This window comes from Oryctolagus cuniculus, chromosome 5 (assembly GCF_051225735.1).
Source record: "Oryctolagus cuniculus isolate XC-2025 breed Fujian yellow rabbit chromosome 5, ASM5122573v1, whole genome shotgun sequence".
Lineage (NCBI taxonomy): Eukaryota > Metazoa > Chordata > Mammalia > Lagomorpha > Leporidae > Oryctolagus > Oryctolagus cuniculus.
The window spans coordinates 122,136,044-122,160,004 of NC_142871.1; the positions used below are offsets into that span (position 1 = coordinate 122,136,044).

Sequence of the window (23,961 nt, forward strand, 5' to 3'; positions counted from 1 at the left end):
ATGTACTGATTTCATTTCTTTTGGGTAAATTCCCAGGAATTGGATGACTGGGTCATATGGTAGATTTATTTTCAGATTTCTGAGGAATCTCCATGCTGTCTTTCATAACTGAACCTGATATTTCTCATGCAAAATTAGAGCCAGGGGCTCTGCCTTGTAATGTTGTAATGTCAGTAATTAGAAAAGAAAGACAGAAAGGAAGAAGGAAGGAAGGGAGAGAGAAAGAAAATATTGATGTAGACAAAAAAGAATATAAAAAGGATTAAAACATAAGAAAAATTAAAATTTGGAAGAGAAAGAAGTATAAAAATGGGCTGCAGAGGGAAATCTGACCAATAGACAAAGTAGGTGGATATTTGACAAAGAAGACACTGCTTAGTATGCAGACACCTCCTAACACACTGCTTGGCTTAAAGTCCCAGCTCTGATCCCAATTTCAGCTTCCTGCTGATGTATACTCTGGGAAGTAGTAGGTTATGGTGATAAGTTAAGTGGTGTGCCCCTGCTGTGAGAATTTGGAGAATGATGTAGTAGGTGACATCTCTCTCTCTCTCTCCTCCCCCATGTGTGTCTGTGTGCATGTGTGTGTTTCAAATAAATAAAATTTTTAAAAGAAAGTATAAAATATAGAGAAACAAAAAAAATGGGGTTGAAATGTCTGAATTCTACCGGCAGTGTTCTTCTGCTGAAGTCTTTAAACACAATGTTTATAAGTGTAGCAAAATGAGTTTATTGCTAATCCATTGGATGCCAGGAATGAATCCCTATGCCTCTGTTATGCATGTGTTATTGTGTGGATTTAGTTTCCACTTTCTGAAGTGTTCATGGCAAGTCCATTCCAAAGAAAAAGATGTCACAAATATTTGTGATCAGAAAAGTGGGTAATGGAGTGACATTGTGGTGCAGCAGATTAAGCTGCTTCTTGGGACCACTGCATCTCATACTAGAATGCCATTTAGAGTTCCAGCTGCCCTGCTTCCAGTCCAGTTCTTGGGAATGCATCTGGGAGGCAGCCAGTTATGGCTCCAGTGCTTAGGCATCAACCTCTGACATGGGACACCCAGATGGAGTTCCTGGATCCTTGCTTCAACCCGGCCCATCACTGACGGTTGCAGGCATTTGTGGAGTGAACCAGCATATGGAACATATCTCTTACTCTCTGGTTCTCTCTCTGGTGTGCTCTTTCTCTCTCTCTCTCTCTCATGCTATGCCTTTCAAGTAGATGAAGGAAACAGAAAATCAAGTGCTGTTCAATTTCTACCACAAGCATTATCACTCCTCGCTTCTTGATGTTGTTTATACATACATTTATACTTCTTTTTGTTATTAAATATATCACTTCCTCATTAGAATATATGCTTCCTGAGGGAATGGACTTTACCCATTTTTTTCTCTCCTATGTCTCTAATGCTGAAAACAGTACCTGGCATGCTGTGCTGTGAACAGATACATATTCATGGTAGCAGTGATTGGGAAGGGTTGGGGCAGGGGAGGTGTTAATTCAAAATGTTAAGAGCATGTCCTTCTATGCAAAGTTCAACAGGTCTTGTGTTTCCTCAGAACATTTAAACATATTAGACTCAGCTTTCAGGCCTAATTTCATTCCAAAGACTTTCTGATGGAAAGATAAACAACTAGCCGAAAAATAAATAAGAATTTGATTAGCACAGAAGGAAATTTGCGCTTTTTTTAAAAAAAAATATTTGGAAGAGTGGCAGACAGAGAGGGAGAGAGTGGAAGGAGGAGAAAGAGAAAAAGAAAGAGAGGGAGAGGGAGAGAAGGAGGGAGAGAGAGAGAGAGATCTTCCATCTAATAACCACAACAGCCAGGGTTATACCAGAGGAACCAGAAACTCCATCCTAGTCTCCCACATGGGTAGCAGGGGCCCAGGTATACTTGGACTATCTTCTGTTGCCTTCCCAGCTACATTAGTAGGAAGGTGGATTGGAAGCAGAGCAGATAGGACCTGCAGTGTAATATGGGATATAGCATTATAAGCAGCCACTTAACCCACAGCACCACAATACCAGCCCCCAAAACTACTCTTTTACAAACTTTTATATCCCAACCAAATTCCACTTGCCAGACTAAAATTTGGAATGAATGTGTATGTGCATGAACACACACACACACACACACCACACAGCTGTGTCTAGTTCAGTGCATGCCCTTCCATGCCTGTGCAATGCACTATGCCTCATCATGACCTTTTAGCTACTCTTCTAAGTTATACTGTCAAGGTTTAAATAAGGCTCATCATTCAAAGAAGATTCTCTCAAAACTAAGGAATTGTTAATTTCTGGTGCTAGATCAGAGAATTTAGTACTAAGTGAGATCTCACAAACCATGTAGAGCACAATTCTACATGCAAAAATCAAAATTCAAAAAAAAAATTAGCTCACTGTTTCAATCCTGGTTGGCCAGGAAGAGATAAAGCAATCTTTCCTAATCGAGGAGGATTCTGAACCAGACCCTCCCATTGAGACGCCCTGTCTCCTGTGTTGAGAGATGGATCACATCTTGTTTTCAGGTGAACACTGTCTACTTTGTGTTCTGATGTGATGCATGTACAGGACCTTCCAGTACTGCAAGAGAAAAGACATGGGAACCCAGAGGGGTGAGGTTTACAGAGTCCAATTACTATCTACATTGTCATTGTTAACCTCTTGGCCCAATCAGCTCATTGTTAGTGCTTGACAATTCAGCTGTAAAAAAGGGGGACTAATATTACTGACTTGATTCAAAGATTCCTAGAGATGAAGTAATAAAAAATGAAAATGGCATAGTAACTGGAATTTAAGCTAATAAATCATCATCAGACAACTGAGGATGACAAAAGCATTTGTCATGTGGCTTATCATAACTGTTTTCTTAGTTTTAAAGCCCTGGACTCCAAACAAACAAACAAGTACTGCATCTTAGCTCTTGAAAATATTAAAAATTTAAAGTTTATTCAATATTCAAATTTTGAGTATATTATCATTTAATATTTATTTAGTTAGAAAGACAGAGAGAGAGAGAGAGAGAGATCTCCCATGCACTGTTTCACTCCCCAAATGCCTACATATGCGGCTGGGTAAGATCAAAGCCAGAAGCTAGAAACTCATTCTGGGTCTTCCATACAGGTGGCAGGAACTCAAGTACTTGATTCATCACCTGCTGCCTTTCATTGTATGTATTAGCAGGAAGCTGGGATGGAGAGCAGAGGCAGATGGGGCCGGCACTGTGGCGCAGCAGGTAAGGCTGCCACCTGTACTGTCGGCAGTCCATATGGGCACCGGTTCAAATCCTGGCTGTTCCACTTCTGATCCAGCTCTCTGCTATGGCCTAGGAAAGCCATAGAAGATGGCCCAAATCCTTGGGCCCTGCATCCATATGGGAGACCTGGAGGAAGCTCCTGCCTCCTGGCATCGGATCGGTGCAGCTCCAGCTGTTGCAGCAAATTGGGGAGTGAACCAGTGGATGGAAGACCTCTCTCTCTCTCTCTCTCTCTCTCTCTCTGCATCTCCTTCTCTCTGTGTGTGACTTTCAAATAAATAAATAAATCTTTAATAAAAAAAGACAACAGAGGCAGAACTGGGATCCAGGCACATCAGTATGAGAAATGGGTTTCTCAACCAGTGGCTCAACCACTGCATCAAATACCTCCCCTCCTTACTGTCTTTAATGTAAACATGAGACTACTTCAGAAAGCTCATGGAAATGGGTGTTATGAAAAAACTATGCATGGATTTTTCAATATTTTTGTTCTAAAATAAATTTGTCCTTTTTTAAAAAATGTATTCATTTATTTGAAAGTCAGAGTTACACAGAGAAAGGAGAGATAGAGAGAGAGAGGTTTTCCATCCACTGGTTCACTTCCCAATTGGCTGCAACGGCCAGAGCTGAGCTGATCCAGAGCCAGGAGCCAGGAGCTTCTTCCGGGTCTCCCACACAGTTGCAGGGGCCCAAGGACCTGGGCCATCTTCCACTGCTTTCCCAGGCCATAGCAGAGAGCTGGATCCTAAGTGGAGCAGCCAGTACTCAAACTGGCACCCATATAGGATGCCGGAATTGCAGGCAGCAGCTTTACCCGCTATGCCACAGTGAATTTATGCCCAAATCATCTTTTAATTCCATTTTCCATGAATTTTTCTTTTAAACCCACAGGCCCAGAGAAGCCCAGGGTCTTTGGGGAGGATATATTTACATAAACAAGATCACAGCAGGTACACAATTTTATAAATATTGATTGATTTGAAAGATAGAGTGACAGAGAGGGAGAGACAAACTGAGAGATTTCCCATCTGCAAGTTCACTCCCAAATACCTGCAACAGCCATGGCTGGCACAGCCTGAGACCGAGAGTCAGAAGTCATCCAGATCTCCTGCATGGAGCAAGAGTGGCAGAAACCCAGGTATACTTAGGCCATCATTTGCTGCATTGTGGATGCATTTGCAGGAAACCAGGTCAGAAGCAGGGGTGGGGCTCAATACCAGGTACTTCCATATAGGATGGGAGGGTCCCAGGCGGTGGCTTAACTCACTGTGCCACAATACTTGCTGCTTCATGAATGTTTGAAGTATCCTCATACACTCTTCAATCTCTCCACTAGGTAAGCATTTGGTACTTATTATGAATCTAATTAATGTGATCTGAACAAAATATTTAAGTCCAAGTTTCCTGAGATTACAGAGCTAGTATGACTTTGCAGAATCTGTAGTCTCTAGGTAACTCTCCCTAGAACTTAAACTACCTAGACTACAATAATTTCTATCACTGTACTATAGTCACTTCTATATTTCTTTTGACAATGCCAACTAACTTATGCATGAGTGTGAAAAAAAATCATCCAAAACATAATTTCAATATAAATATATATTAGTAACCACTGTATACCACACATTCCTTTAGGTAGTTTGACATTTAATTCTTGTAGTATTCCTGAGGGTAAGGCTTCTAAAATAAGGAAACCATTATATCTTTTCTATTTACATCACTATTACTACTTCATTAGTTGCATGTTGTAATCTCAATCAAATCATTAACCACCTACTGTTTTATATTCACTCTCAGGGAAGAACTTTATTAAAATGGATATTTCATAACTAAAGTTGGTAGGGAATATGTGAGTCCTAAGTGGCAAAATTTACTGACTTATGTCATAACTAGATATGACAAAAATATTTGGTGAGTTAAATTTTTCATTTCTGATGGGAAACCATGGAATTTATTTAGAAGAATATGGTAGACACCATAGTGAGATCTGAATTGCATAGTTTATTAGAGAAGTGGAGTAATTATAGCCCAAATTGGGCTGGCAAAGAGTAGCATTGCTCTCTGGCTCCCTTGGGCACTATGTATAACATCCCCCTCACTTCAAAAATGGGACAGTATCATATTTATATCAGCTGGCTCATTCACTGTAGTCCATTCATTGCTGAGGACATTTTGGAACCAAATAAGCTACCACTCCTGGAAACAACGTCCAGGGGCTTGGGTTGGAACCAGGACTCTGACTTCTATGCAGGAAAAAGAAGACAAATTTCTAACTCATAGACCAGGACAAAAGGACATCAGCTGGAGGGTGGGGACAGTCTGAGAATTGGTGTCCAGTGTTCATCCACTAACAGTGGGGCACTATGTTAAAAGACCCCAAATCCTAATATTTTAGCCAAGTTCTTCTTTCAGTTCATCATGGAATCCTGGGACTGCTTTTGTGGTCTAGGTTCCAATGACAACTTGGTTTTCACAGTTGTAGCAGTGGTATTCTGGTATTCTTTGCTTATAACCTACCTAAGATACCAGTCTAAAATTTGGACACAATTCTATACTGTAGCTCCTTCGAAAATCTTTGGCAGTATTAATTATCATCAGTTTTGTTTCTTTCTTTGCTAGAGCTTATTTATTTCTTATAGAGGGAGAGAGAGAGAGAGCGAGCGAACTCTTCCATCTGCTGGATCACTCCCCAAATGGCCACAATGGCCATAGCTGGGCCGATCTGAAGCAAGGAGCCAGGAGCTTCTTCTGGGTCTCCCACTCAGGTGCAGGGACCCAAGAACTTGGGCCATCTTCCACTGCTTTCCCGTGCTATAAGCAGAGAGCTGGATTGGAAGAGAAGCAGTCAGGATGCAAACTGGCTCCCATATGGGATGTAGGCTGTGGCTTCACCTACTACATCACCTACTACATCAGTGCCAGCTCCATTTATTGTCAGTTTTAAGTGTGTTTTAGTAAGCATTTACCCATAAAAAGGTCTAAAGAAATCTTTTCTCCAGCTCCTTCCTCTCCCAGATCCTCCTACCCTCTCTAATTGATTAAGACGGTGGTGGAAGAGTCCAGATTTCCCCTGTAATCTGCTGATAACATCTTGGCTACAGGGAAATTTGAAATACACTTTGCCACATGCTATTCAAGGCAGCAGTGGAAGTCCAGACTTCCCATTCAGGTTCTGCCAGTATCACAGGTGAGTGGGATTGGACATGATTGTTTTCCCCATTATATTTGGCTGGCGTAGGTTAGGTACACTCAAAAAGATTGCCATCCTGATGCACTGTGCATTTTCTGGGTCTTCACTATGGATACCAAATATTTCAGGGAATTTTTGGCTATACTTTTGGCATTTTCATGTCAGTGCCTTCTCCAACACTAAGCCTTGAGTGTATGGAAGGTTAAAAAAAAAAAAAAGACATAAGGAAATCAACCTATCTTGTTAAAAGTCCCAAGATCCCCAGTTAGCATACCTATCCTGTTCATTCCTCAGTTCAGAATCCACTTATGTACTTCGTGGGAGATAAAGGATGAAATGAGCCTTCTCAGTTTTGTGCAGAGCAAGCGCTCATATTATGCATTATAACCATTAACAAAGCACATTCTCCCAAGTTGTGCTTCAGGGACTCTGGACTCGTGTAAAATAATACCAAGACCATTTGGCTGGTAGAATCTTAGGAAATTTTAATGACCCCAGAAGGAGGCAAACAGTCTTCTACTGAGAAAAGTTTTCTCATTTCTAAGGCACAATCATTTCCAAAATTCCTTCCAACCAGTTCCAGTTGGCCACTAGAGACTTGTAACTGCATCCAAGATTTGAAGACATGTTTGTTTCAAAGGTGCTCTACATAGGAAAAACAAAACACAGGCATTGTGCTACTTATGCTATTCAAAGTGGTCCTACTTTGGAAACAAAGATGGGAGTAAATGTGTTAAGAGTTGAAATTTTCTGTTCCTTTTCTAGACTGACTTATGATCAATATCAGATTTCTATATGAGTAATAATATCATAGCTCAATAAAACCAACATACTTTTATAACAGGTCCAAAAATAGCCAATATCACACTGTATAAAATGATGAAAGTGAGCCTGCTGTAGGAAATTGCCAATCTCTTTATGTCCAAAACCTACAAAATGGAAGCATGTCAGGATTTGACCATAGCTACCACTTATCTAACACATCACGCCAAGATTTACACTGCGGGCTTTTTTCTGTGTGAAAGATTCCATTATCCTCCTTATATAGATGAAGAAGTTAGGATTCAGGGAAGATAAGAAATTTGTCCAAAGTTATGCAATTGAATATGGCAATGCAAAGAGAGAAAATGAGAAAAGTTAGGGGCGGACATTTGGATTTAATTGGTACACTATCATGCCTCCCTAAAGAAACAGAATCCATGACTCTCAGACTAATCCCAGGCCCCATCTCTCAGTGCACGTAAGGTTCATAATCTGGATTATGCTGAAAGAGACTGATTCTATAAGTATAAGTGATTCCAGTTTGGCGGCCAAGGAAAAGAAAGGTTTGGCAGATTCACCAACAGTTGGAAAAGCTCCTTGAGTAGTTTTCATTGTGTGGGGTGATTGCTATGAACAGGCCTACTGAAGCTTGCTTTTATTTTTCAATTTAATTACTGTTTATTAAACCCTAGTGTGGGTAAGGCATTCTGGGAATGGCTGAGACTCTGCAACTCCCACGTGTATTCAATTGGAATTGAGTAAGTCTTGCCACAATACAGGATAAACTGGTGAGGTCCTAGAATACTATAAACTATTTTCAACTTTATTTGGAATATTCATTTCTCATTTTTGTCTTCCTTTCACACTGAGAGGCCAGACACAGATTGACAGAGGAAAATGAAGAGAGCCATGGTGACTGAACAAACAACAAGCATGTGGTTATAGGAGAAACAGGGGCACAGTTGTCCTGGCAGGATGTCTTATCATAGAATCAGGAGGGATTGGTGGCAAGCAACAGGCTAAGCAGTAGGCACAGAGTAGTGTAGGAAGAGCTACTGAAATTAGTGTGTTCAGTGTCCAGTGACACAATCCAAGGCATTCTCCCAGTATTTCTGAGTATCTACCATGTGCGAGGTATTGAGGTTATGTGTCCACTGGGAATATAATGTTGACCACATTCTCTTGCCACTTAAACCAATATAAATTTCCCATCTTTGGGGCTCTGGTAACACTCTTCTCTTAAGTGGTCACAAAGACATTTTAATTTATCTTGGTAGGCTACATAGAGCAAGTATTTATATCATTTTTTTTAAACTCTTCAAAACTGTAGGTTTACTGAAAACAGAGACTCTGTTACTTATCCCTGTGCCTCCAACACTGACTCAACAATAATATATAAGTCAAAGAAAAATTCAGGAAATGTTTGTTGAAAAAAATTTTAAATAAATGTTTGTTGAATTAAACTATTGACACCAATTTAATCTAAGCCACTATTATCTCTCCTAAACCATTACAGGCCAGCTCCTATTGGTCCCTCAATTTTAATTAGTGGCACCCTCCATATTCCTACTGTGGCTAGAGTACTGAATGAAAGACAGAACTTATGATAGTTTCACTCTCCACCTTTCAATGGCTCTCCATTACACTTACGATAGTATCAAAACATTTTTATGATCTACAAAGTCCAGTAGTTTTCAAACCACTGTTCACCTCCAATCACATTCCATGATTGTTATCTCATCATTGTCAAAAGTCAGTTACTTATGTGTGTGTATGTGGTGATGGAAGTGTGCAGACATGTGTATGTGAGTATGTGGTGTCTGTATTTTCTTTCTAGTGCTAATTCTTTTTGTGTTAACCTAGTGCTAATTCTAATGCTAATCTATTTGACCACCTTTGTACATCCTGTTCCTAAACATGAAATGCTCCTTCCCTATCATGTTCCCACTTCATGTCTCAACTTGAAAGCATTTCCATTAATGTTCCTTGCTATTCTCACAATAAATCCTAAACCTTTCCTTCATAGCATGTAGTATGTTTGCAATTATATATTTACTAGTAGTTTAATTTATTTGATGTATCTCCAGCAATTAAGCTTTAACTGATAAATGTTTTAAAAGAATATTTTCTGAGTGAATGAATGAATGACATGCATTATCTCTTGTTGAGAAACAAAAGTTGTTTTCACTTGCTTCCTTCACTAAAAGCTGCCAATAATTATTTCTGTCTTCTGCAAAGTTTAGGTATTATACAGAAATGCAATGAAGAGAAATGGAAGCTCACGCCCGTGTTGTTTAGCATACTCCAGGGTAGTGCACTACAATGCTCACTCTCCTTTTAGGAGATTGATCAGATGGGTAAACTTGGTCTATAAAGGACCAGATACTAAAGATACTAAAGATTTTGTACTTTTATCATCCAGTTTCTATTACACATACTCTGTTATTATGGGAAAAAAACACCCATAAACAATATGCAAATGCATGCACATGAATATATTCCGATAATACTCATTTCCAAAGCAGGCAGCAGGCTGACTTTGGCTCACAGACTCCTGTCTGTAAATCTCTGCTCTGAGAGAGCAGAGATGCAACTTTAGATAAGGTATCTGTGTTGCAAAAGCCTCTTAACTGGCACTGATCCTTCTGCACCTCATCACAATATCTAGGATGATCTGTCAACAGCCACCCATCTTACTCAGCGTAAAAGCCAATGTCCTCCCTGTGATCTTCCAGGATTCACCTGGCCCTCATCATTATCTCTCATAAATCATCTTCTATGAATCTTCCTTTCTTTCAATCTATTCTAGCCATGCTGACCTTGGGCTGCAGCTTTAATATGTCAGTCAGGGTCCTATCTTACTGACTTTGCACCTGAGGTTTCTGCTACCTGGAATACCTACCTGGAAGCCAACTTCTTCAATTCTTTAAGAACATATTCCAAACGGGATCTTCATGGTAAGATCTATCCTAAATACTCTATCTAAAACTCCCACTCCTACTCCAGGCATTTCTAACCCTCCTGTTCTGCCTAAATTTCCTAATTAATCAATACATAACACATCAAAATTCTGCTTATTTGTCTTCTTTTCTGTTTATCTTTCTTACTAGAATATGAGCTCCATGAGGCAGGAACTTACTGAGTTTTGAGCAGTAGTGGCTCTACGATAGAGCCTAATGCATAATATATACTCAATAAATATATATTGAATGAATATGTCTTCTTCCCTCACAGATACTCTGTGCATGAACCAGAATGTTATCACAAGTAATTTTTCTTCTTTTAATATTCAAGAAAATTAGTCCATTTTCCAGCCGAAAATATGCAATAAAATTAAAAATGTTTGAGAGTTACATAATAGACACTGCTGACCTTTGGAATTAACGCTTGCCATTGAATGGACAGATCTGGAGGGAAAGAAATTAAACTGCAAAACTCAAAAAGAAGATATGTATATATATGCATTCATATATATATATATATATTTACACCAACTAAACGCATACACAAATTGGATATTAGGAAGTTTTGCTTAAATTCTCTGGGTGTTTATGAACATGCTGACTAGACTGTCAGGCCTGGGTCATAATAATGCCAGAAGAAAATCTTTGTAGAGAGCTCCAGAGAAAAACAATTAATTTCATAAACTTAAATATAAGAGTGGGAATAAGAGATGGAGGAGATGTACAGTTTGGGACATGCTCAATCAGACTTGCCCCAAATGGTGGAGTTAGAAATGTGCCAGGGGATTCCAATACCATCTCATCAAGGTGGCATGTACCAATGCCATCTCACTAGTCCAAGTGATCAACTTCAGTTCACAATTGATCACACTGATAGGTCTAAGAGTCAAAGGGATCACACAAACAAGACCAGTGTCTGTGAATACTAACTGATAGAATCAAAAAGGGAGAGAATGATCCAACATGGGAAGCAGGATACACAGTAGACTCATAGAATGTCAGATGTCCTAAATAGCACTCTGGCCTCAGAATAAGCCCTTAAGGCATTTGGATCTGGCTGAAGAGCCCATGAGAGTATTTTAGGCATGGAAAGTCAAGACACTCTGGAAAAAAGAAAAGAAGACCTAAATGAAAGATCTCTGCGAGTGAGATCCCAATGGAAAGAATGGGGCCATCAGAGAAGGAGGTACCATTCTCTGAAGGGAGGAGAGAACTTCCACTTTGACTATGACCTTGTCTAAATAAGATTGAAGTCCTTGAACTCAAGAGGCTTCCATAGCCTTGGAACTCATGACTAGAGCCTAGGGAGATTTCTGACACCATAAACAGGAGTGTCAAATTGTTAAGTCAACAACAGGAGTCACTGTGTACTTACTCCTCATGTGGATCTCTGTCCTTAATGTGTTGTCCAATGTGAAGTGATGCTATAACTAGTACTGAAACAGTATTTTTACACTTTGTGTTTCTGTGTGGGTGCAAACTGTTGAAATCTTTACTTAATATATACTAAATCGATCTTCTGTATATAAAGAGAATTGAAAATGAATCTTGATCTGAATGGAATGGGAGAAGAAGTGGGAGATGGGAGGGGTGTGAATGGGAGGGAAATTATGGGGGGGGGGAGCCAATGTAATCCATAAACTGTACTTTGGAAATTTATATTTACTAAATAAAAAAAGGAAAAAAATGTGAATATGCTTCTTTTGTACTTTGGTACTAAAGAAAGTATCAAGTTTTTAATATATAAAAGTATACATGAGTTATTTATAAGCATATGAGACCAGCTCAAGGTAAGACATAGTTTACACTGACACCATAGAAAACAGAAATATTAAAATTTGAATTCATATGTAATGCAAAGGAGATTAGACTAAGGAAGATTAGTGGACTTTTTTTAATTGACTGATTTATGTGAAAAAGAAGAAAAATAGCTAATTGTCAGGCTGAATTCATCATGAATGGCTCCTATTTATTATTCATATCCTCATCACCTTTCTGAATTCTAGAATTCTAGAATCATTTCTGAATTCTAGAATCATTTTTTCATATCATCTTTATCAACTTTAATCAAGTTTTCAATCATTTATGCATTTCCCTGAGCCCTTGCTATTTTTCCTCTGAATTACATGCAGTGCTTTGGCCCTAGTAGGTAAACAGTGAGTACCTGGAGTAAAATGCACTTAAGTGTCTGAAATTGTGCGTTCTCTCAGTGAGATTGCAAATTCTTCAAAATAGAAAGTATCTTCAACTTCCTTCCTCTTATACCCCTCCATAGTCAGAACATAACAGCACTGAGTAAACACCTGTTCAATTTGATTTTATAAAACAAATCCATGTGCATAAAACAAGGCAATTGAAGGATTTCAATTGTCCAATATTAAAATGGAGTATTTCAGTAAAGCTAGTGCTGTGAAGAGAGTGAGAAGATACTGATTTATGTACTCAGATTATTGGGTTGTTGGTGTTGCTGTTGGTAGCGTCTTGTAAAATCTTTGGTTTTCCCATGTTTATACTATAATGTCAGATATACAAAGTAGGGTACAAAAATAACACATTCTAACTTCAGTATCTCTACTGAGGTTACTTCAAGCTAGTAGCAAATTTAATTTTAAAGAAAGGAAAGAACAAAGGAATGGAGAAGAGAAGGTGGGGGGTGTCGCTCCCCGTCTTCGTGGAGGAACGACACAGGACCCTGCGCTGTTCTTTCATCTGCTCGGCCCTCCCCGGGTTTGCTGCTGGTTCTTCCCGGGTTGGCTACCGTCCCTTCCACCTCCGTGGAAGGTCGGTTCCCCCTGCCACATTCCCCACTTCCGCGGGGGAGCGGCACACCACCGGCCGGCTCTCTTGGGGGCTGCACAGGTGTTCCTTCAGATGTTCTCTCTCTCCTCCTTTATAGTCCTCTTCCACCAATCCTAACTCGGCTGCCCACACGCCGAGTACGCTGCTCTCCTCCAATCAGGAGCAGGTCCCACAGTTTATTGGTTGAACTGGAGGCAGCTGTGTAGAAGCTGTTTCCCTTCTCAGCGCCATATTGTGGGAAAGCAGATGCATAGAATAAGTCTTCATCCCAGTAACTTAGTCTAGTCCGAGTTGCTCCCAGTTGCTCCCCACAGCAGGGGAATCTCTAGGGGCAAGGAGAGAAAAAAAAGAAATTGAAATTAGAATTGGAGGCTCCCTTCCTGGAGTCCAAAAGTAGAGTATGATATCACCATCATCAGAGTGATCTGAAACACTGATATTTAATTCTGGTCTAAGAATCTAGCTCCCTCTCTCTGTTCCGTGGAGGTGAAGTCTCCTTCGGCGTTTCTTACCTCTCTGTGCTTCAGTGTAGCACATCTGCATCACACATCACCGTAATCTCTGTCTCCCATCTGATTTCTCTCATGGGAAAACTAAATTGGCTTAAATTATGTGGGAGCATTATAAATACTGTTTGTGATGAGAATAAATTTGTTCAAATCACATAGGTATTTTTGTAAGTACTGACTGATGAGAAAATTTAGCTGTGCTGTAATTTATAAACAAAATGAAGAGGGTTACCTGAAAAGACATAAGAGATGGGGAAAATTTTCTGCTTAAGATAATCAAAGTAAAGAGGAAGAACACTTTTCAAATCAAGCAATGAGGCCAGTATTACTCTGGTACCAACATTAGACAAAGATATCAATGGAAAGACTAGACAGTATTTTTTATGAAGATAGATACAAACATCCTTGACAAAGTACTAACAAACCTAGTCCAGCAACACATACAAAGGATAATACAGTATGAGCAAGTGGAGTTTATCCCATAAATACAAGAGTGGCTTAACCTCTAAAAACCAATTCATATAATATATTACGTTAATAGAATAAAGGTCAAAAACACATAATCTTCTCAATAGAGATAGGTAAGGTATATCATGAAGTCCATCATCCTTTAATGACAAAAACAACAAATTAGTAAGAGAAGAGAATTTCATTATCTTAATAAAAGTCAGTTATCAAAAACCCAAAGCTCACATCACACTTAATGATACAAGACTAAATAATTTTATTTTTCCAAAATTAGGAACAAGAAAAGTATGTCTGCTTTCACTACATACAGAAAGTGTGCTCTCACCACTTCTATTTAACATTGTTTTGGGGGTTCAAGCCAGGATAATTAGGAAATTGAAAAACAATGGCTAATATCTGTGAGTATTGGATAAGTACTAAGGGCTGTGATAAACACCTTCTGTGGGTTGTCTCATTTATGATTCTCACAATACTGCGAGATAGGCACATGCATTATCTGTCTGCACATGAGGAAACAGAGGCTTTCTTGTTGAAGGCTGCTTAGCTAGGAAGTAATGCAGCTGGGGTTTGAACCTGAGCATGCGTACTAGAACCTGTGCTTCAGACCCCGGCACCACGCTGCTGTCTGCCCCACTCCTATTTCTGAATTCCCTGCCTTTGGACGCTAGCATCAAACATCTTCTGAAACGAATCTTATTTATAAATTTATGCTATAATAAGGCCAAGCCAACCTGTGGGCTGCTCAAAGGGAAATCTGTACTTCTCAAAGAAACATTGGACTGATACTAGCTCCTTCGCTTCTGAGCATACCCTCTGGTAGAAATCTCATTGCCGGTAAGCTTAGAGAGCTAGGTGGCTGCCCAGCAGCTCGGCCATGCTCTCCTCCTGAGAGTGAACACTTTGAAAGTGTTTGAAAGGAAGAGTAGAACACTTCCTTTCAGACTCATTCCTGTAATTGAGAGCGACTTTATCAGCTTTTTATGAACACGAACACACAAGTTAGAAATGCCTCAATTTACTGAATTCAGTTAGCTAAAACTTAAAAGGTTTAATGAATTAGCATTTTCCGTAATTCTGAAGATGAAAAAGACAAATTTCAAAATACGAAAACTCTAAGAATCTTCTCTAGGCCTGGCACACATTCAACCCAACTCTCATACTTCTACAACTAAATGGATAATACAATATTTCACAAAGTTCATAAAAAAAGGAATCGCAATGTTTTATTTTGGTTCAAAAAATTTGAAATCCAAGCATAGTTTTATCGTAGGACACACTTTCCATGAACTTTTTGGAGACCTTCCTAGTTAACATTTTTTGTATGCCAAATATTTGTACTAAGAAACTTTTGTGTCTGTGGTTCTTTGAACACAGCAACACTTTAAAGCAAATATTGCTATTTTTTCTGTTTACCAAATTGAGTCATGGAGCAGAACATTTGTCCGGGCCACACACTAATAGACAAAAGTGAGCAAATTTAAACCCACAGAACCCAATGGCTTAACCAGTATACTTGTTACCTCCTGATAATTGATGCATGATACAATAATATATCATTCTGTAAATAATAACAATAGCAATCATGGACTGCTTCCTTATGCCAGGAATTGTTCTAAGCACATTATGCCTATTTTCTCTTGGTAGGCATATGGTCTGGTGAAGATACCCAGGTCCCATATCAGAGCGCCTGGGCTTGATACCCACCTCCAACACTTGATTCTAGCATCCTGCTAAATGCAGACGCTGGGAAGTAGCAATGATCACCCAAGCAATTGAGTTCCTGCCATGCCTTTGGAAAATCTGGATTGAGGTCCCTGGTTCTGGATTTAAGTTCAGCATAGCCCTGTCCATCATGGGCATTTGGGGAGTGAACCAGTAGGTGTCAGGTCTCTGACTCTGTCCCTTTTCTTCTCAGATAAATAAATAAAATCACTTTTTAAAAAAATAACTATTATCATCACATAAAGCCTGCTAAGCTTTCCAGCCTAGAAAACCAAGATTTAGAGGTTCAACTAATTCTCCTAACCTGACACACAGTAGCAGTGATAAAGTTAGAACTGGGAACAAAGTGTCTAACTGCAGAGTATATCCTTTTAATTGCTGCACATACTGCCTTTTCTTGTTCCTTCAGTTCTTGAAGGACTGGATATAGAAGAGGAATACAGTTCTAATGCATTTTAGAAAAATCTTCTCTAATAAAGTTAATTAACCAGTAAAAGTTGAATCAGAAAGGAAGTTCTGGTTGATTAATTTAATGACTATTCAAATGATCAGAACCTTCACATTCCTGAGCTTTCTGGTTAATTGAGTTTCCACTGGCTTCAGGCCATTCTGTTTAGAGAGAATTCTAGCCATGGAATGTTTTTATTTTATCTTCACTGGTTAACAACAAAAACAAAATGGGAAAACATTCAGGAACACACCTTGAAAAGCTGCCCTTTGAAGCATTATGCTTTACCAGGCATCTGTGTTGTAACTTTGAATGTTTTTTTTCTTGAATAATATTTAATGAAAATTGAAATTGTGCTTAATTTAAATTCACCAAGTAAGATTCCTTTCCTTTTAAACATGTTTCCTAATGATTGAATCAGACATTTTAAAAGCTCTCTCTTACTCTTAATGTTACAGAAACCCTAAGCCATCATCCGTTTTATTCTTTGTAGGATAGAAGATCCCCAAAGCTTGCAATTAATGAACTGTTAAATTCAGACATATGCGTGTGATATGGCTTTCAAGTGGAACAAATAGGAGTTATTAAACTTCAAAGTGTTGGCATTTTCCCATATCTTTTTTGGGGAGGCACTCTGAAAGCATCCTTGAAATGGATGAATTACATTTTCAAATTAATTTTTGTTCTTTAAACTCAGTAAATGTTCTTTCTTCTTTTAGCTCAATAAATGCTATGATTGAGTCAATTTTCATTATTACAAGTTCTTAAATTTGTTATTTTCATCTTTCATTTGATCCTTCATTCCAGGTATTGACTTTTTTTAAAGCACATGCTTGTGTTGTCTATAAGCTTTCAATCCATTCCTCTTAATAATTGTAAGATTGTCAGCCTCTACTGCTCATTCTTCCATTCATTATTCTCTACTTAAAGCAATGAGTTTTTAACTCCATGTGGCTTATCTTCTCTTCTCTGCATTAATATCCACATTATTGTTCTCTGAGAACATCTTTGTACTTCTCAAACCCCAAGTGGCATTCTCTTTAAAGTGAGAACACAACTGAAAAACTGCTTCCACCAAGAAGCCAGCCCTTTCATTTATAGCATAGTTTGGATATTCAAATATTCCTGGGCTTCACTCTTGCCCAATGCTGCTATAACTCTTATATTCAAATAAAAGTTTTTGGTATATACCTTTATGAAAATATTTGTCAGAAAATGTCAATGTCCTCCACATAAAGGTCACCAGGGATACCACTGCTATAATTGAACAAATTAGATTTCTGTGCTCATTGCGATGAGGAAAAGCTCACCTACTGAGGACCATGAAGTATTTTAGGAAGAAGTTGTTATAGTAAGCTTTTTATATGATTTTTGAAAGCATTAGATCATTTAGCAGGTGGCTCCAGCAACCTGGTTGGTTACTGTCAGAAAGAGAGAGCAATTCTCTGATCAGTTATATCAATAATTCCTATATTAGGAGAGAAAACAAGGGCTACCATGGTAAAGAAGCAGCACTCACTCCTACAATTGAGAGGAGGATGCTTGGCTCCTCTTATATTTTGGGTGATGTCTGTGTTTTGTTGGTGTTCAGTTATGATTATAGAGAGGTCTTGTTTTCTTTCAGTCCCTCCTGGTCACAAAGTGGATTTGTCTGATGTTGTTTTCCAATATTGTCCTTTTATAATATCTTAAAGACATGGGAAGTACAGAGAAGAAAATGAAAATCTCTCGGGTAATGCTGTTTCCAGTAATGAGAAGGAGAGAACAAGAAGACAAGCTTTTGTGAGTGTGCTGGCTCTGCAGTGGGGCTTCAGCTCTTAGCAGTACTGGGGCATTGCTGCAAGGAAAACCGATAAGAGAACTCCGGGATTCCCCCCAAAAATCCAATTCAGCCATGGCAGTAAAGATTCAGTAACCAGGTTGCATTCAGAAACTGGCTTTCAAGTCCAGTGATTTGGAACATTGTCTATGACAAACATTCTGCAATTGCCAGCATGGTGCTTTTCCATTCAAAATTACTGCAGGTCAAGTACATGGATTAACCTATCTAAAACATAACAATTCTATGAGGTAAATCCCACTGTTATCCAATTTTACAGGTGAAAAAAACTGAGACATGGAGAGGTGAAGGGCAAAAAGAAAAAAAAAAAAACTGCCCAGGTCACAGGGATCTGGGATATTAGCTTATGCAATCTGCTGTGCCCTCAGCCACAATATCAGATAGTGTTACTTACCTGGTTTGTCCACTTTGAGTATGAAACCCCTGACTGCAATAGTAAGTTTTAGGACCCCTCCATCTCTGTTGCTATCTCTCTTCTCTCTTGACTTACACAGTTATGTGCAAATGTGAGTATATATACAAATGTACTCATATGTGTACATGTGCTTATGTGTATATACAAAAACATACACACATATATAGACATTGGATTGTTTAAATGTTTAATTACGTGTAAAAATACAAAATAAATTGTCAAATATAAATGGATGAAAACTCCACAATGATATTATGTCTTACTCCTATATATTAAGATGCTTTGTAATTTTTCTGCAATGAGCATGAATTTTTTGTAAGAAGAAAAAATTAGTAAAAGGGACTTTGGTTTGAAGAGTCATAAGAAAGATATATGTGAAACACACAATAGCTCTGAAAATCATACAATGACAGCTTGTTGCTAAGTTCCATTTTTTCTTATTAGAGACCTAGTAATATCCTGCAAATTCGTGCTAAGTGTCAAGGGATAAGTGTCTGTCCGAGCTCATTGATTTCCTCTTTTCCTTTACTACTCTGCCTCTTTCCCATTTTACTTTCTGTGCTTTACCCCGGTCTCACACTGAACTGGGAATGGGGAATTGTCTTGCCTTAAAACAACATGAAGTTAAAGCCTGTCTCACTGCACATGACCATCAAAGGTTCCCAGAATGTGTCCCTGAAAATTTACTGATGATTAACTTCCTACCCTATGACTTTGTGAGCTATATGTATAAACACCAAGAGATAAGAGTCTTTATGAACTGAGCATTTCTTGTGAGGCCTGATAATCATCTGTTTAATCAAATGAGAGAGTTAATTAAAAGCAGTAAGTCTACAAATACACACTGATCACTTTGAGGTTAGACACCATGTGAATTAGAAAAAAATCTTTAAAAATCACCATCTGTCAGGTGATAGGAGTAACTTATAGAACCATTTCTATCAAATAGCAACCTAGAACAAGTTCCTTCAATTCATATTCCAAGCCCTGTTAGATAATCAGAATCCTGAACTAGCTAAATTAATGAATTACACGCTAATTTCCCAAATAGGCATCACTGATATCCATCATGAGCTCTACCTCAGAACCATTGGGAAACACAAAGCAAGACTCTTCATGCTGGCATCATACTACAGCAGATTAAGCTGGTGCCCGAGATACTGGCATCTCACAGGGGTGCTGATTCAAGTCCTGGCTGCTCCAGTTCAAATCCACTTCATTGCTAATGTGCTGGGAAAAGCAGTGGGGAAAAGCCAGTGGAAGACGGCCAAATGATTGGGCTCCTGCCTCCTATATAGGAGACCCAGTTGGAGTTCCAGGATTATGACTTCGGCTTGACTTAATCCCAGCCATTGTAGCCACTTGGGGACTGAACCAGCAGATGGAAGATCTTCCTTTCTGATTTTCTCCTTCTCACTCTAACTCTGCCTTTCAAATTAATAAGGTAAATCTTAGAAAAAAGACTTTTTCTCAGCAAAAGGCAAATTAAATCTATCTTACAAAATCTTACAAAATAATGTGTTGAAAATAGGCCTACTAACAATGATTTTTTTTTCATTTTCAATTATCTTTATATACAGAAGATCAATATAGTATATATTAAGTAAAGATTTAGTCAGTTTGCACCCACACAGAAACACAAAGTGTAAAAATACTGTTTGAGTATTAGTTATATCGTTAATTCACATACTACAACACATTAAGGACAGAAATCCTACATGGAGAGTAAGTGCACAGTGACTCCTGTTGTTGACTTAATTATTGACACTCTTGTTTATGGCGTCAGTAATCACCCAAGGCTCTTGTCATGAGTTGCCAAGGCTATGGAAGACTTTTGAGTTCGCTAACTCCAATCTTATTTAGACAAGGTCATAATCAAAGTGGAAGTTCTCTCCTCCCTTCAGAGAAAGGTACCTCCTTCCTTGAAGGTCTGTTCTTCCGCTGGAATCTCAATCACAGAGATCTTTCACCCAGATCATTTTATTTTTTTTTTATCAGAGTGTCTTGGCTTTCCATGCCTAAAATACTCTCATGGGCTTTTTATCCAGATCTGAATGCCTTAAGGGCTGATTCTGAGGCCAGAGTGCTATTTAGGACATCTTCCATTCTATGAGTTTGCTGTGTATCCCGCTTCCCATGTTGGATCGTTCTCTCCTTTTTAATTCTATCAGTTAGTATTAGCAGACTAGGTGATCCCTTTGACTCTTGATCCTATCATTATGATCAATTATGAACTGAATTTTATAACTTAGAATAGCGAGATGGCATTGGTACATGCAATCTTGATGGGATTGAATTGGAATCCCCTGGCACGTTTCTAACTCTACCATTTGGGGCAAGTCTGATTGAGCATGTCCCAAACTGTACATCTCCTCCATCTCTTATTCCCAATCTTATATTTAACAAGGATCACTTTTCAGTTAAATTTAAACACCTAAGAATAATTGTGTGTTAATTACAGAGTTCAACCAATAGTATTAAGTAGAACAAAAAAAAAATAGTAAAAGGGATAAAGTTGTAAGATGTTCCTCGACAGTCAGGACAAGGGCTGATCAAGTCACTCTTTCATAGTGTCCATTTCACTTCAACAGGTTTCCTTCTGGGTGCTCAGTTAGTTGTCATCGATCATGGAGAATATATGATATTTGTCCCTTTGGGACTGGCTTATTTCATTCAGCATGATGTTTTCCAGATTCCTCCATTTTGTTGCAAATGACCAGATTTCATTTTTTTCTGCTGTATAGTATTCTATAGAGTACATATCTCATAATTTCTTTATCCAGTCTACCGTTGATGGGCATTTAGGTTGATTCCAGGTCTTAGCTATTGTGAATTGAGCTGCAATAAACATTGAGGTACAGACATCTCTTTTATTTGCCAATTTAATTTCCTTTGGGTAAATTCCAAAGAGTGGTATGGCTGGGTTGTATGGTAGGGTTATCTTCAGGTTTCTTAGGAACCTCCAGACTGACTTTCATAGTGGCTTGACCAGTTTACATTCCCACCAACAGTGGGTTAGTGTCCCTTTTTCCCCACATCCTCTCCAGCATCTATTGTTGGTAGATTTCTGCATGTGAGCCATTCTAACCGGGGTGAGGTGAAACCTCATTGTGGTTTCGATTTGCACTTCCTTGAATGCTAGTGATCCTGAACATTTTTTCATGTGTCTGTTGGCCATTTGGATTTCCTCTTTTGAAAAATGTCTATTGAGGAATAACTAATAACAAATATTATGTATTGTTAAGGTAATATTTCACATTTTATTAATTATACATTATGTAAATTCTAAGTTATAGAAAACATAGAATAATATAAAAATAGGAGATTATATAATATAAATTATTTAAATAAAATAAATCACGTAATAATACCTTATGTTAATTGAATTATACATATTACTGCAATAATCATTATCACCAGGAGCATGTGTTATGATATCTTTTTCAGTTAGCTTTAGATTGCAGCAATTTCACTTTCACAAACTTTTATTAAGCACCTACTGTACACCAAATAATTGGGGTACTAAAATGAAGACAATAATTGCCTGCCCTTGATAATGAGCAACTTCTAGACTGGCTGAAAGTCAAGCTGCCAGTGAATAGTTTCAGTGTAATAGTAATTGCTCTGATGTTTTATAACTGAGAGGAGAGGCTTTGAAGCTGGTGGCATGGGGATGAAAAGGATGGAAAGAAGTTGTTAGAGATGAGATTATGCTGAAATTGTGATACTATGCTTGGGGTCATACTCAGCAGGAATCAACCAACTAAAGGGTAGGAACAATAGGCTAAGTGATTCTCTATAGTACCATACAAGCGAATGATAACTCAAAATGCTTATGAGATTTTTTTTTGCAGGGCTATGGGGTGTGCTGTGTGAAGAGTTCAGCTGACTTGGGTTTTATATTTTCATTTATCATTCATTCATTTAGTTGACATTAGGATGTCACACAACCTAAAAGTTCAGTAAAAAGTCCAAGTGCTCTTTACAACCTGTGTTGAGACATGATTTCCACAAACACACTTCTTGAAAGAGTAGCTAACTAAAGCAGAAGTAACTGGTCAAAGAACATAGAAAGCTTTCCCTGGAGCAGATCATGTATTTCTTATGTCTTTAATGTAGATATCAAGCACTCATGTCCTGCTGAGAGTTTAATATGTCTTAAGGGAAAAGGGATGTCATCCAAAAGCAAATGCAGAGGATTCTAATTCTGCTGATTAAAAAGAATTGTAGGCTGGCGCCACAGCTCACTAGGCTAATCCTCTGCCTGTGGCGCCAGCACCCCGGGTTCTAGTCCTGGTTGGGCCGCCAGGTACTAGTCCCAGTTGCTCCTCTTCCAGTCCAGCTCTCTGCTGTGGCCCAGGAAGGCAGTGGAGGATGGCCCACGTCCTTGTGCCCTACACCCGCATGGGAGACCAGGAGGAAGCACCTGGCTTTTGGCTTCGGATCATTGCAGCACGCCGGCTGCAACATGCCGGCCGTAGCGGCCACTTTGGGGGTGAGCCAACGGAAAAGGAAGAACTTTCTCTCTGTCTCTCTCTCTCTCTCTGTCTAACTCTGCTTGTCAAAAAAAAAAAAAAAAGAATTATAAAACCACAAACAGTACTCATTAAAGCAATGTATCAAAGAAAAGTTCAGTAGGGAGTACTAGTTGAATATTATGACAATTAGTTTTGATCAGAGCTGATCTTTTTAATTTTTTTTTTTGCTTGATCTCTCGCCGGATGGCCACAATATCCAGGGCCATGCTGGGCTGAAGCCAGGAGCTTCTTCCAGGTCTCCCACATGGGTGCATGGGCCCAAGGACTTGGGCGATATTCTGATGCTTTCCCAGGTCACTAGCAGGGAGTTGGATCAATATGGACATGAGCCAGTGCCCATAATGCCAGTGTAGGAGGTAGAATTTTTACTTGCTATGCCACAATTCTAGCCCTGATCCTTTTTTTAAATTTTTTATTTAGTAAATATAAATTTTCAAAGTACAGTTAATGGATTACAATGGTTCCCCCCATAATTTCCCTCCCACTCACACCCCTACCATCTCCCGCTCCCTCTCCCATTCCATTCACATCAAGATTCATTTTCAATTATCTTTATATACAGAAGGTCGATTCAGTATATATTAAGTAAAGATTTCAACAGTTTGCACCCACACAGAAACACAAAGTGTAAAAATACTGTTTCAGTACTAGTTATAGCATTACTTCACATTGGACAACACATTAAGGACAGAGATCCCACATGGAGAGTAAGTACACAGTGACTCCTGTTGTTGACTTAACAATTTGACACTCCTGTTTATGGTGTCAGAAATCTCCCTAGGCTCTAGTCATGAGTTCCAAGGCTATGGAAGCCTCTTGAGTTCAAGGACTTCAATCTTATTTAGACAAGGTCATAGTCAAAGTGGAAGTTCTCTCCTCCCTTCAGAGAAAGGCACCTCCTTCTTTGATGGCCCCATTCTTTCCATTGGGATCTCACTCGCAGAGATCTTTCATTTAGGTCCTCTTTTTTTATTTTTTTTTCCAGAGTGTCTTGGCTTTGCATGCCTAAAATACTCTCATGGGCTCTTCAGCCAGATCCAAATGCCTTA

At 38.8% G+C, this 23,961-nt stretch overlaps 1 protein-coding gene across 3 annotated transcripts in view; it reads left to right on the top strand.

The window, feature by feature from the left end:
- Positions 1-23,961, top strand: part of PTCHD4 (patched domain containing 4) — a 218,590-nt gene that overhangs the window by 165,987 nt on the left and 28,642 nt on the right. The gene's annotated exons all lie outside the window — the stretch shown is intronic.